At 43.8% G+C, this 12,950-nt stretch overlaps 1 protein-coding gene and 1 pseudogene across 4 annotated transcripts in view; both read left to right on the plus strand.

The window, feature by feature from the left end:
• The first annotated feature begins 1,321 nt into the window (after positions 1 to 1,321).
• The window catches only part of RBM47 (RNA binding motif protein 47), a 237,915-nt gene continuing 226,286 nt past the window's right edge, over positions 1,322 to 12,950 (plus strand). Inside the window, exon 1 of one of the 3 annotated variants that reach the window (XM_011949069.1) lies at positions 1,322 to 1,482. The gene's annotated coding sequence lies outside the window, so the exon portion shown is untranslated. Of the gene's footprint in view, positions 1,483 to 2,063; positions 2,535 to 12,950 lie in introns of those variants that run through there. The other 2 variants (XM_011949067.1, XM_011949068.1) reach the window with 2 other exon arrangements.
• On the plus strand, positions 8,169 to 9,584 carry LOC105516767 (annotated as a pseudogene). Its single transcript, XR_001002540.1, has one exon. The product of XR_001002540.1 is annotated as a 60S ribosomal protein L4 pseudogene (transcript).

Here is a 12,950-nt window from a genome sequence, read left to right on the forward strand (position 1 = left end):
CACCCAGGCTGGAGTGCAGTGGCCAGATCTCAGCTCACTACAAGCTCCGCCTCCCGGGTTCACGCCATTCTCCTGGCTCAGCCTCCCGAGTAGCTGGGACTATAGGCGCCCACCACCTCGCCCGGCTAGTTTTTTGTATTTTTTAGTAGAGACGGGGTTTCACCGTGTTAGTCAGGATGGTCTCGATCTCCTGACCTCATGATCCGCCTGTCTCGGCTTCCCAAAGTGCTGGGATTACAGGCTTGAGCCACCGTGCCCGGCCATTTCTTTCTTTAAATGTGAAGTTAAATGGAGGATAAAGGGTGGAGGCATTGATAACATTTTAGCCTTCAATAATCACTTTTTAATATTTATGAGGAGTTTCAAAATCATTTCCCTCTCTTTCATACTGCTTTTCAAACGGCAAGGGTCATTATTTGTCCGGCCCAGTCTGGGATAAGTAACTCTCCTAGGGTTAGACACCAGGTCAAGTGCTAAAATACAAATGAGAATTTAGCACAGCAGATGGATGATTGCTGGGTCCTGAGTTTCCTTCCTATTAGTGAGCTTCATGGAATGCAGGCAAATTAATCTCCATTTCTCTTGTCAATCTTGTAACTTTTAAGTGAGATGAAATTCAGTTGGCTACCCTTTACAGGGACTTTATTTCCCATTGTATTCAAGACTGTCAACAATGAATGTAAACTGTTTGTAAAAATCCCATCGTTAGAATCTTCCAGAAACTGAGGCTGGGAGAGATTAAATATCTTGCTCATGGCCTCACAGCTAGTGAGTGGCAGTGCTGGGGCTACAGCCCATGTCTAACTCTGACCACACGCCCCTTCTTCAGAAAAAAAGCCATAATGTAAATAATAATAACAACAATAACGGCAGCTAACACTATGTGCCAGGCACCGTTCTAAGCTCTTTGCATGTGTTAACTCAACCAGCAAAGAATCATTTTTAGAACATTCTTTCACTAAAGTAGCCCGGTATTTTTTTTTCCCCTCAGCTGAATGACACTGCAACCCGAAATCACAACTCTGTTTTAGGTTCCTGGTGGTGCCTGCTTCCTCTTCTCGTTTGTTTAGTCACAGAATTAGATTCCTGTTGGCCCATTCCGCGCCTACAAACAGGCTTAGTGCTCCACTGAAATGCGGGAGGCTCCTTAACTCTTGTATAAACAGGTAAGGCGAAGGGGGTGGGGCGCGGATTGCGGACATCTGGGTTTCTTGGGGATTGGGATGGGGTGGGGGTTCGAGCCAACTCCCCAGAGAGCAGGCAAGGTGAAGCGAGAGCTTGGCTGCTGTTTCTAAATGCAATGTTTTTTTGTTCCCTTTCTAGAAACCCTTCGTAACTCTAGGTCAGAGCGCATTAAAATGAGCCACTTCTGAACGAGCAGCGCCCAGGCCCCAGGCCCTGCTGCGAAGGCCCCGGCAAAGGTCAGGGCCCCGTCCGCGTGACGCTCCTGCCTGCGTGCGGCCAAGCCATGCTCGGCCCCAGGTAAGGACGCCCCGGGAGCTCTCCTAGGGCACGCTGGGGTCGCGGAGATCCCACCGCGTCCAGCGACTTCTTTATGGGGGGAAGAAGGGGAACGGGGCGGTTCCGATCGGCTTGAAATTCAACAGTAGGTTCCTAATTCCTCCAACGTGGTTCCGGCTGGGTTTCTCCAACAGCCCAAAGGGGGCCGAGCGGCTGACTGGGACAGATGCCCCCAGGTGGAGCAGGTGCCACTTCTGGGTGTCTGAAAGGCATGTGACTTTTGGGGCGGGGAGAGAAGTCCGTCTGGTCAAGTCCCCCAATCTCTGCCATCAAGGCCGATTTTCTGTGAACCTTCAGCAAAGGTATCTGCGCTCCTAAAAACAAGAGGAATGTGGCACTGGCCTTTAGCCAGGGGAGGCTCAGCGAGCAGGATAAAATTTCAGGGCAGATTTACGGGAAGTTGCCGGTGTTGGGAGTAAAAATCTGGTTTGGTGAGTTTAAGGGAAGGGAGTAGACGAGACACAACCTTGCTACTGTGAGGCGGATGGCCTCGGCAGGGGGCGGGCGGCGGGAGGAGAGAGGGAGGGAACCGGGAAGGGCCCGCAGACCAGACGCTGAGCGCTCCGGTGCGCAGCGCCCCACGCAGCCGGGACCTGGCGCCGCTCTGCGGGTGGAACCGCCGCGCGCTCCCGGCCTCCGGAGCTGAGCTCGAGAGAACTTCGCTGCCTTCGGGTCGCCGCTCCCGCTTTCCACTGTGGAATGTGCAGCTTGGGATAGAGAGAAACCAGGGTTTGGGGAGCGGTCCTCCTGGAGACTTTCTCTCTGCAGGTCTCCAAGGTTAAGCAATTCTGACCCACTGGAATTCCCAGAGCCTGGGAGTTGAGCCTAAAACGCTCTGTTGCTTTAAGCGGCGCGGTGGGGAGTCGCTGGACACTCCTTATTTTGGTTTTACATTAAAAAGAAGGCGGACGAGAAGATGTTGTAGGTGACTTCCTAGCTGTGTTAAGTTGCTCCTGGGCTGTGAATGGTGTTAATTTCTGAAGTGGGCGGCTCCAAAAACTTAACAAGGAAAGGTAAGGTGTTTTTTGGTATTCCTTCTAACTATTGTCCCTTAATCTTACATTGGGGTCCCAATTTTTGAAGTATATATTTTTTTCTTTTTCTTCTCTTTTTAGCCCTTATCCCTCACGCTATCACTCACCTTCTGTCTCTTGGTATATTTAGTGGGAAATAAAGTGTTTATAAAAAGGTTTGAAAAGGGTCAGCTTCTGGGAAGGCAGATAATCATACAGTCAGCCCCATCGTGTTTCCTGTAGTGATGAATCTTTTTCCATAAAAGAAACTGATTTTTTTTTCACCCTTGAAAATACATGATTGGACCGCCCAGAAGCACAGGTGACTTTAGACTCAGATTATTACAGTGAGATTGAGGAAGCGTCCTGGACAGGAGGCATCTCATTTAAGTGTTAACCAAGGCAGAGGGGGGTCTTCCTGCAGTAATTTACCTCTGAAAGTAACACTCGGTGGAGGTGTAGTTGTTTCAAATTAAAAATTCAACCTGTAGAAAAGGGTAGGGCTGACGAATTATGACATCTGACAAATTAGCAGTTGACCGGATATTTAAGAAATCAGATAAAATAAATGGAAGTGGAACTTTTCAAATAAATGACTCATTTTTTAATTAGGTAAAAGTTCAGCCACTCCTGGGTACTGTCCCAAGGCATAAGTGATAGGAAGATACCACCAAGGTACTTACAGGCCATTACCGATCTGAACTAAAAATCAAACTTTTTTTTTTTTTTCTGGTGGTATTTTAATGACTCACTGTTTTCTTTAGCAGGAATATAGATTAAAAAATGTATTCTTTCAAAGTTTTAAGGCAAGGTCATATAAATTTCTCAGGGGAGGGAAAGCAAAGGGTTGACAACCCAACATGAAGGGGTTGCCGAAGTTTTGAGCTTGAAAGGTTGGCAATTAGATCCAGAGCATTGGAGAATTGCAGGTGCCGATTCTAAAAGGTGAAAGGTGGTCAGCGGCATAACACACAACCTCTAGATAAACCAAAGTACTCAACCTAGGGTATAAGAAGAGATCACTTTGTGGGAGTTTGTGTTGCTATTCATTTAAACAATGATCTTTGTCGGATTGCTGACTTGAAGTCTTGGAGGGAACTAAAATCAACCCAGTCTGAAAGGAAAACAGAAGGCAAAAAAGAAAGGAAGAGATGGTTTGGGTTTTAGTATTTTTTTCTGGTCTGCTTTACCCTTCATCTTGTTCTGATATACACACTGTTGGCCTCTTTGACTCAATTACTGCACACTGGAAGAATGGGATCTCAGAAATTTCCCAAGCACCTAGCTTCATGATTAACTTTCAGTATGTGTCAAATGAAGAAATAAGCCTAGCTCTGCCGTCCTTTACCTGGCTAGGTAGGCCATGCTTAAATTAATTAGATCAAGATATTCTGAATATCTATCAATTATTAAAGATTTATTATCTTCCTCTTGGTTTTTGCGTTTACAGAAGTTTGTAGGATTGAGAATTCATCATCATCATTTTTTTTTGTACCAATCTCTGTATTTTTAATAGTCAGCATGTTTATTTTTGATTCCCCCACTGTGCTGCTTTAAACTAAATTTTGAAAGAATTCTGCCCAAAGCAGTGGTGATACTGAGGATGAAATAAAGACAGAAAGCAAGGGAACTACATGCTTCTGGACACATGTTCTGTACACTTGCTCTAACCAGTGTTAAAGACTACTCATATTTTTTTTCCTCACATGGTAAGAACATTCATATTAGACTATTTGGTTTACTGTTCTACCTAATGATTTTTTTAAAAGATTGGGTTAAAGTAAGCGAAATTATTTTCTTACAAAAGGATTTAATTTGCTTTTCAAATTCTGCTCTGAAGCTCAAGATTAAATCATGTCTCAAATGACTGAGCTTTCATTGCTATAGAAAAGCATTTGGCTATTTCAGTATGTTTCCACCTCCACATCTTAAGTCTCCTGATTTATCAGAAAAGGTCAGGGGAGTGGATACAAGGATGAAGGTGGAAGATTTTCTTAAAATTGGACCCAGGCTCAAGGGAAACTGTGATTAGGTTATCCCAGAAGATACATTATTCTGGGGAAAAATAACTTACTCTGAAGAGGGTTTAAGTTTGGGATTCATGAGACTTAGGAAAAAGGGTATGTTTAGAATGAAGGTAGGATTTGTGTGCCAAACTTTTATGAAGTTACAATGAAGACATTAAATGCAGCTTTAAGTGCTTGTCACAGTGATTCCAAGCTAAAGGTTGTATTGCAGTGTTTCAGCTACTGGCCTGATTAGGAGATATATTTTCTTTCCCTCTTGGGAACAGTCTCTGTGTCTTAATGATGATGCTGATTTTAATATCATAAAAGGTGTGTGTTAGTCCCAACATTACTGCTCCAAGTAATGGCTTCAAAGAGCAACTGGATAAAGATTTTCAATAATAGCAATGCAGAGATGACTTGGGTTTTAAGATAGGAGGCCTTTGGAGCCTCCAGAGAATTGTCATAGAAGTGATCAGTAATTAATTGCTCAGTTGCCACCTCAAGTTGTTGTTTCCATCTTATGCAGGAGAGATTCAGGGAAATGGCACCCTGCCATTAATTGTGTGTGGTCCTGAATCATCCTGTCAGTAAAACTCCTAAGATCATCTGAGCTGGAGTTTTGATTGTTTCTGTTTCTCTCATAGTTGCTTCCCCATCTATTCTATCAGCGTCTGTATCAGGGGATACATTGGGGAGGGCGATCTCCTCCCCTTGAAGTCAATGACCACCTTCTTTTAAGGATCTGGTATCTTTTGCTCTGAAAAAGGTGTGGGGGAGAAAAACTTTCATTTTCCAGTGAAAGTAGAAAGGGAGAGAGTGTCTAGAGGAATAAATGGCCAAGAAACAGGTAAGTTCCGAATGTGGTCCTAGTGTGGAATTTACCAGAAAGCTCACATGGAGATTACCAATGCCCTCAAAGGATTGCAGGTAAACTAGCAACTGTGGGAAGTGGAAGCTCCTCCTCCCTTTTGTAATTCAAATGTTCCTAGTGTGCTGCAATAGACACTAGTTTGAATGAATTCAAGATATCATCTCTTGGTACAACCAAAAGTAAACTGATTACAAAAGGCACAAACCCTTCAACCATACTCCCACTCTCTGCCTTTCCTCTACTTTCTGTGTGGTTTAAGGACATCTGAAAAAAAAAAAAAAGAATTACAGCTCGGTTTAAGTAACTTACATATTTAATAGGAGAAGTCTTTTTGTGGTTGTGAATCTTCCATTTTTGTCATCATAGGAACTTAGTTTATGTCAAAAACGATTTGTGGGTGTGTCTAGATGCATCTGGTTTATGTGTTTGTAAAATAAAATACATAAATAAGCTGATCACATAGAAGTGATTGTGACTATAGTAGCTCTTTTGGTACACCCTATCAAAGCTTTTAGAGTGGAGTCATTTTAGAAGTCAAAAGCACAACCTCTGCTTTTCTGAAGGCCGTTTCAGGGAGATGACATGAAGAGAAAACAGAGTGCTAGTGTAACCCTGAAAACCCTTGGTGTTTTCGGAAAATATCAGTGTTTTGGTCTCAGGAGATTTCTGGTTCTGAAAAATGTATGCTTTATTTATAGATTACAGTCAACCCCATTAATCAAGAAAACAACATCCAGTCTCCCCAAATCACGATATTTGTCTTTGGGGATACTATATGTTTGTGGTTCTCATGAACATGGTGGCCCTGCACAGAGACCATAGTGGGTTCCTGGTGGGTATACGTTGAATGAAAGGGGAGTTGCTGACAGCTTTGGCCTCCTGACTGTGCCTTGCATCGGTGAATTGTCAGTTTTGCCTTGAGTACCCCCACCAACTGGGGTGGAAGACAACCTGTTTCCAGACGCTATGGATAATCCACATGTGGGTGAGCAAGAGTTAAGTATATGTACCAATGGGCAGTGGGTGAGTGTACAATGAATGCAGGGCATTGTGCAGCTGAAACAGGAACAGGATGCCTGTACCTGACCAAGGAAATGCCAGCGTATTAAAATTATAATAAAAAGTATCTACCTTTCAGAGTACCGAGACCTGGGTCTATCATGTTTGTAAAGCATTTCACATGCCCCAAGAAAAAGAAAAAGTATAGAAGTACAGAATGGACAGGGTTTTTTCAGGTGTTATTTCTCTTAGATCAATTTAATTCCTATTCTGAAAATGTGTATTTGAACCTTGTAAGCACAGGTAAACCATTCATGTTTCGAAAACTAGGGTTCCATATTGGTGAAGATAATAGCAGCGTGACTTTTGAAAAGATGGCTTAGGCTGGGCACGGTGGCTCATATCTGTAATCCCAGCACTTTGAGAGGGCAAGGTGGGTGGATCACAAGGTCAGGAGTTCAACACCAGCCTGTCCAATAGGGTGAAACCCTGTCTCTATTGAAAATACAAAAATTAGCCGGGCATAGTGGCAGGTGCCTGTAGTCCCAGCTACTTGGGAGGCTGAGGCAGGAGAATTGCTTGAACCTGGGAGGCGGAGGTTGCAGTGAGCCGAGATTGCGCCACTGCACTCCAGCCTGGGCAACAAGAGCAAGACTCCATCTAAAAAAAAAAAAAAAGGAAAAAGAAAAGGTGGCTTAAATAATATTTCTTTTTGTGTGTTGTCATTTAGTTTTAAAAATAAGAACATGGTTCTTGGTACACCAAGCCCTTGCCAAGATTAGGCCCATCTTCCCAGTAGCCTTCTCAAGACAAAGTTGCCTTTGTGTAACTACAACTGGGAGGGTTTGGTGACACAGAAAACTCAATGGGGCACTGCAACTTTTTATTAACAGAAAATGCAATGGCCTAATGTTTTTGTGGTTTTCTGTTTTTGTTTTATGTTCTACCAGTTAGTATCTATGATCTATTTCTCCATGAGGATGATTTTACTATTTTAGACTTGTCCAGGGAAGAGTGAGGTGGTTGTGGCTTAACCTTAGAATTTAGTTAGATTGTAAAAGACTGCAGCATGCTGGCGTGGAGGAGAGCTCAGCTCTGTGGGCTAGTTTGTTATCAGGGTAATCAGCAAAGTTTGGTCACACGGAGAGAAAAAAAGAGAAAAAAAAGGGATTTAGCTAAAGATGCAGATTTTGGGGAAAGGATGGCTATTCATACTAAATTCACACTCCATAGCAGAGTGACTAGGAGCATAGACTGCCTTGGTTCCAATCTTAGTTCTGCCACTTACATGTGACTTTAGGCAGGCTAACTAAAAAAGAAAACCTTGTGACTCAGTTTCCCCAACTGTAAAATGCCTACCTTACAGGGTTATTACAAGGATTAAATAAATTAATCTGGACCAGGCTTGGTCACTCACATCCGTAATCCCAGCACTTTTGGAGACCAAGGCCTGCGGACCACTTGAGCCTAGGAGTTTGAGAACAACCTGGGCAACATGGCAAAACCCTATCTCTACAAAAAATACAAAAATTAGCCAGGCATGGTGGTGCACACCTGTAATCCCAGCTACCCAGGAGGTTGAGGTGGGAGGATCCCTTGAGACCGGGAGGTGGAGGTAACAGTGAGCCAAGATTGCGTCACTGCACTCCAGCCTGGGCGACAGAGCAAGACTCCATCTAAAAACAAACAAACAAGCAAACAACTTTATACCTCTTTTTCTGCTATTTAATATCCTTTAAAAGGCTGAGAGGCTTTTCCTATGGCAGCAGCTGGGCTGAGAGGAGCGTGGCTGTCTCCTCTCTCGGCCATGGCGTGTGCTCGCCCACTGATACCGGTGTACTCCAAAAAGGGGGAGTCATCTGGCAAAAATGTCACTTTGCCTGCTGTATTCAAGGCTCCTATTCAACCAGATATTGTGAACTTTGTTCACACCAACTTGCGCAAAAACAACAGCCCTACACTGTCAGTGAATTAGCAGGTCATCAGACCAGTGCTGATTCTTGGGGTACTGGCAGAGCTGTGGCTCGAATTCCCACAGTTCGAGGTAGTGGGACTCACCGCTCTGGCCAGGGTGCTTTTGGAAACATGTGTTGTGGAGGCCAAATGTTTGCAGCAACCAAAACCTGGCGCTGCTGGCATCGTAGAGGGAACACAACCCAAAAACGATATGCTGTCCGTTCTGCTCTGGCTGCCTCAGCCCTGCCAGCACTGGTCATGTCTAAAGGTCATCGTGTTGAGGAAGTTCCTGAACTTCCTTTGGTAGTTGAAGATAAAGTTGAAGGCTACAAGAAGACCAAGGAAGCTGTTTTGCTTCGTAAGAAACTTAAAGCCTGGAATGATATCAAAAAGGTCTATGCCTCTCAGGGAATGAGAGCTGGCAAAGGCAAAACGAGAAACTGTTGCCGTATCCAGCGCAGGGGGCCGTGCATCATCTATAATGAGGATAATGGTATCATCAAGGCCTTCAGAAACATCCCTGGAATTACTCTGCTTAATGTAAGCAAACTGAACATTTTGAAGCTTCCTCCTGGTGGGCACGTGGGACGTTTCTGCATTTGGACTGAAAGTACTTTCCGGAAGTTAGATGAATTGTATGGCACTTGGCGTAAAGCCGTTTCCCTCAAGAGTAACTACAATCTTCCCATGCACAAGATGATTAATACAGATCTTAGCAGAATCTTGAAAAGCCCAGAGATCCAAAGAGCCCTTGGAGCACCACGCAAGAAGATTCATTGCAGAGTCCTAAAGAAGAACCCACTGAAAAACCTGAGAATCATGTTGAAGCTAAACCCATATGCAAAGACCATGCGCTGGAACACCATTCTTCGCCAGGTCAGGAATCACAAGCTCTGGGTGGATAAGGCAGCTGCTGCAGCAGCAGCACTAGAAGCCAAATCAGATGAGAAGGTGGCAGTTGCAGGCAAGAAGCCTGTGGAAGGTAAGAAAGGAAAGAAGGCTGCTGTTGGTGTTAAGAAGCAGAAGAAACCTCTGGTGGGAAAAAAGGCAGCATCTACCAAGAAACCAGCCCCTGAAAAGAAGCCTGCAGAAAAGAAACCTACTCCAGAGGAAAAGAAACCTGCTGCATAAACTCTTAAATTTGATTATTCCATAAAGGTCAAATTATTTTGGACAGCTTCTTTTGAATAAAGACCTGATCATACAGGCAGTGAGGAGAAAAAAAAAAAAGTCTGAGAGTTGCCAATAAGCGATGATGAGGAGGAAAAAAGTGCATTTTTTCATAATTAGAAAAAACTTATTAGGTCATTATTAGAAGGAAAAAAGTCCGTTTTCTCAAAATTAGGAGAGTGAAGAGCTGAGCGTGGTGGTTCATGCCTGTGGTCCCAGCTACTTGGGAGGCTGAGGCAGGAACGTCGATGGTTGACAGGAGCTCAAGGCTTTTGGTATGTTATGATTGCCCCGTGACTAGCCACTGCACTCCAGCCTGGGTAACATAGTGAGACCTCACCTCTAAAAATTATGGAGAGTCAGCCAAGAGATCCAAGAGTGAAAGGGCAGTATCAGGTGAATATCAATGAGTCACAGCAGTGTGGCTTTTCTGGTGGGCTGACGGTGTACTCTTAGTTAAGGAAAAGATGAGGAAGAACAGGTGGCTGAAGAAGTATTGAAAGAATTGCCTCTAGTGAAATCCTATTTGCAGAGCAAAGAGAAATCCAATAATAAGTTAGCCCTTCCCATTTGGTGCAAACAGTAGTTTGGCTCAGGGGCCTCCTTTGCTTTTTGCTCCACATTGTGGGCTCCAGGATCTACCTCAAGGTATTTGCCAATGAGTAAACAGAAACTGCCAGCTCATATGATACGGACAAGCCCAGTGTGAAACCTAGGAGTCACTTCTCTGGTGGGAACTGCAGGAGGCACACAGACCCTGAAATTAAATGGTAACACCCATGTTCTCATACACCCTAGTCATGTATAAAAGGTCTTGCCCTTTCTCCATTGGCTAGAGCTAGTGTCAGAAGGGTGGATGCATCTGCAGAATCTGCTTATCTGCTCCCCTGCTTCCACCTTTGTCCTCACTGCTCTCCCCGCAAACCCCTTTCTTGACCTAGTATCCAGAGTGACTTTTTTTTTTTTTTGAGACGGAGTCTCACTCTCACCCAGGCTGGAGTGCAGTGACACGATCTCAGCTTACTGCAACCTCTGCCTTCCAGGCTCCAGTGATTCCCCTGCCTCAGCCTCCTGAGTAGCTAGGATTACAGATGTGCACCACCATGCCTGGCTAATTTTTGTATTTTTAGTAGACATGGAGTTTCACCATGTTGGCTAGGCTGGTCTCGAACTCCTGGCCTCAAGCGATCTGCCTACCTTGGCCTTCCAAAGTGCTGGGTTTGCAGGCGTGAGCCACCGCACCTGGCCAGAGTGACTCTTTTAACACAGAAGTCATATCGTATCAGTCCCCTGCTGAAAACTTTCTAGAGCCTTTCTATCTCACTCAAAAGCCAGTGAGTGACTTTATTTCTAAGCCCCATCACCTCTTTAACCTCACCTGCTACCACACACATCCTTACTCCCTCTGCTTTAACCACACTCATTTTCTTGATGGGGTGTGCCCAGCACATTCATACCACAGGGCCTTTGTACTGGCTGCCCCTGATGCCTGAACCATCATCCCCAGACATATCCATGCTTCACTCCTTCGCCTCCTTCAAGTCTTTGCTCTGCCTCTTCCTGGTTAAAACAGCCATTCCTCCTTCCTACCCACATCCTCCATGTCGCTACCCTGCTCTTTCTCTGGTATTTATCACTTTGTAGCATGCTATGTAATTGTATGACCTATTGTCTGTCTGTCCCTGACTAGAATGTCTACTTCATTCATTGATGTATCCAAAGCACATTAGAGGAGCGTCTGCCACAGAGTAGGTGCTCCATAAGTATTTGTTGAATAAATGAATAAGACACACAGGCTTTTATACATTTCAAGCGTGACTGAAAGCGTTTTACTCGAAATACAACCACGAACATACCTTTCTGAATGAGCATGGGTTTTCTCCCAGACATCTCCTAGGAGGCTGCCATGTTTTCTGTGGTTTATTTTCTCTGCCACCACAAGTCCTTGATAGAGGCTGATGACTAAGTAACGTGCAAGGCAGGGCCAAATGTGGGGATGTTGCAATCATTTCAGCACTTCCCCATTTCAGAGCTTCCGTGTTTCCAAATCAAAGCCTCCTCTTTGGCAATCTTTTTGTGATTTACATCTAAATGTATAGCCCTCTGTTTTGAACCTGTTTCCTGAATTGCATGCCCTACAGATACTTGACTGACTTATGTTACTATATTGTTTATCACCTTTTCTATTGTCATTTGATTATAATTAATGATTGTTCTGAGAGTAACTGTCAAGACAAATTGTCTTAAATACCTCTTTTCACCTTTGAGGTTTTCACAAGTGTCAATTGCTGCTACAGAATTCCATTTAGATTGTTCTTGGTTGTAGAGCTCAATTAGGTATTTTTGTCTTGACCTGCCATGAAATGGAGGTGCTAGAGTCATTGTTTGAGTCTTTAATTTTTCCCCAGAACCTTTATACAAATACTTGATCTTGCCTTTTACCAAATGGCAAAACAATTCTCTGATCTGTCATGTTTGTTTGCTAGCCCTGGCTTCGTTCTCTCCTTTGGACAATTATCTAGGTTTGGCAAAGTTGCTTTTCTTGGCCTTGGGAGGCACAGTTCCCTCTCTGTGTTCATTTGCCTTGTTTAGATCCATAATTCACTGAAAAGGGCTTCCTCAGTTGCTGGTAGAATCCTGTGGCTACTAGGCTTGGGGACCCTAGAAACCATCGTGAAGGTAGTACAGACTCCAGGAAGGTTCTTTGCAGTAAAAAAAGGCAATAGTACATAAAGTCTGCTGAGAGTAGATGAAGAGCCTGGATGTAGTTATTTATGACTGTTGTCAATCATGGTTTGTGGCTGACTTAGAATTATTTGGATTTTTTTTTTCCTTCTAAATTGATTTGGAAGACATCATCACAATTTGTTGAGGAGTGCAAAAAGTACACACACAAATTATATGGCTAATAAAGAGCTAATGTTCAAAATTCTTTCTGCAAATCATCTTATTTCTTATCACATGTACTGAATGGGACATTAGAAATGAATGGGGGGCCAGGCACAGTGGCTCATGCCTGTAATCCCAGCACTTTGGGAGACCGAGGTGGGTGGATTGCTTGAGCCCAGGAGTTAAAAACCAGCCTGGGCAATTTGGCGAAACCCCTTCTCTATTAAAAAAAATTTTTAAAAGAAAAGAAAAAATGAATAGCATATAAATGTTAAATTAGACTTGTCTTTGTTAATATACTATGTAGAGGCAGCTGGTGGTAATTATTTACCAAAATATAGAACCAGTAAATATGAATTAAATGACTTAAACTAGACACATTGAAAGGACTTATTTTCTTTCCTAAATATAGGACTTTTTCTTTCTTTCTTTTTTTTTTTTTGAGACGGAGTCTCGCTCTGTCACCCAGGCTGGAGTGCTGTGGCCGGATCTCAGCTCACTGCAAGCTCCGCCTCCCGGGTT

The sequence above is a fragment of the Colobus angolensis genome, unplaced genomic scaffold (genome assembly GCF_000951035.1).
Source record: "Colobus angolensis palliatus isolate OR3802 unplaced genomic scaffold, Cang.pa_1.0 Scaffold29, whole genome shotgun sequence".
In the NCBI taxonomy this organism is placed as follows: domain Eukaryota; kingdom Metazoa; phylum Chordata; class Mammalia; order Primates; family Cercopithecidae; genus Colobus; species Colobus angolensis.